This window comes from Phyllobates terribilis, unplaced genomic scaffold (genome assembly GCF_046119375.1).
Source record: "Phyllobates terribilis strain yellow unplaced genomic scaffold, ASM4611937v1 Scaffold_146__1_contigs__length_4606013, whole genome shotgun sequence".
NCBI classification, from domain to species: Eukaryota; Metazoa; Chordata; class Amphibia; order Anura; family Dendrobatidae; genus Phyllobates; species Phyllobates terribilis.
Window position 1 is genome coordinate 2,795,812 of NW_027362906.1, and position 2,061 is coordinate 2,797,872.

Here is a 2,061-nt window from a genome sequence, read left to right on the forward strand (position 1 = left end):
AGCGGATCTTGATGATTTGCCAAAGTGACAGAACATTCCTTAAACAACCAATAATAACCTAATTGAAAGCAGACAAAGCATACAAGTGTAGGGATTTCTGTGCATGGCTCTTTCATAGTCCATATTGAATAAATTGAGAGGTTTTAAATCATTTGTTTCCATTTTTTTTTCCATCATTTGCATATCATTGACATGTCAATCCATCCTGTGATTTCCATAATGGTTTCATTGTTCCAGAGTTTCATTGTTGCATCTATAGAAACTGGAAACAAATTTATAATGAGCCAAATCTTGCAATACATTATTTTCTCCCTTCTTAAAAAAATGGACCAATTTTTTTTAAAATTGTTAAATCTTTGAATAGTCTGAAAATGAAGCATTTGTTTTTAATCCATTTTCATGCATTCAGTGTTCTTAGAGAGGTTTTCTGGTCTAAAATTACAAGTCTGCAGTCACTCTATGTGACTGCAGACTAGTGAATAGTAACATCGCATGCACTGCGCACTGTAAGGATTCTCCGGTGCCGACACAGAGCGAGCAGTCGCTCCTAGCCACATATTGCGACTAGACTGTTTCTGGCCTTGTTCAATGCAAGTATGCTAAGCGAGGCTTCCACGTCTAGTCGGAATGTGGACGGGGGTGTGCGTAACGCATACTTGGAGTGACATGACTGCTGTTCACAGCACGGACACCGGCGAATCCTCATAGAGCGCTGTGCACACGATGTGGGGATTCCCAGGTCTGCAGTCACATAAGTGACTGCAGATATTGTAGCTTAAGACCGGACAACCACTTTAATATTATGGTCTCTTGTGAATTGTTTTATCTCTCTTATTTACCTGTGATTTCTTCTTCCAGGATGAAGACATTTCACAACCAGAGAGCTAGGCCCGGATTGGCAATGTTCTAAAGCGGGCAGATGCCCGGTGGCTCAGTACTACAGAGTGGGCTGGTAGCCCTTTAAAAGTCTCACCAAAGGCCCGGTGTGCGCGCGCGGCCGCGTGCCCTTTCACTTCTACACACTGGCAAGGGCCCCTGTGAGAGCGTGCACGCCGTGGCAGCGGCCCTGCCAGTCAGTGAGTGCGTGAGTGCGTCACTTGTCAGTGTGTGCAAGCAAGAGAGCGTGCGGCCTCGCGCGCACAATGGGCCTTCAACCAAAGGTTTCAAAGGGCCACCGCGGCGCGCACAAGCCTGTACCAGCGTCAGACCACCATTTTTATGGTTCCGAATCCTGCTTCAATCACCAGCCCCAGCCAGGGATCCACTCTTCTCCACACCTAACGATGGACCCTCTTAAGCTTTTCATCCTACCCCCTTCTCAGGGATCTGAGTGAGTCCCAATATGGAAAGTTTTATGTATATACAGCAGTTGCAGTATCACCTGTAGACTGTATATAGACTACTGTATATACAATATATAGGTGATACGGTGACTGCTGTGTATACAATATATATATGTGATACTGTGACTGCTGTATATATATTATATTACATAGCTGATACTGTGATTATATACAACAGTCCCAGTATCACCTATATATTATATACACTGTGTTCCAAATTATTATGCAAATAATATTTTCTCAGATTTTCCCAAATTACCTATAAGAATTGCAGTCATTGTAATTTTCCAGTCAAATAACTATTAGAGTACAATTGAAAGGTTTTTGTACAAACTGCCTATGATAACAGTATATTTATAAAAAAATAAAAAACTCAAACAGCACTCAAAATGCATGTTCCAAATTATTATGCACAGCAGAGTTTTCAACCTTTTCATTTTAATAAAGAACAAAAAAATGGTCATTTTTGAAATTATAAGCATTAGCAGGTTATTACAAACTGAAATCAAACAGTTTTCAACTCAAAACTTTATTCTAGGTGATGTTACATTTGCACATAGGACCCCTTGTTCGAAAGGAGCTTCTGAACTCTCTCGTCCATTGAATGTGTCAGGTTTTGGATGGTTTCTGCTTCAATTGTTTTGCATGAGGACAGAATACCCTCCCAGAGCTGTTGCTTAGATGTGAACTGCCTCCCGCCATCATAGACACTCCTTTT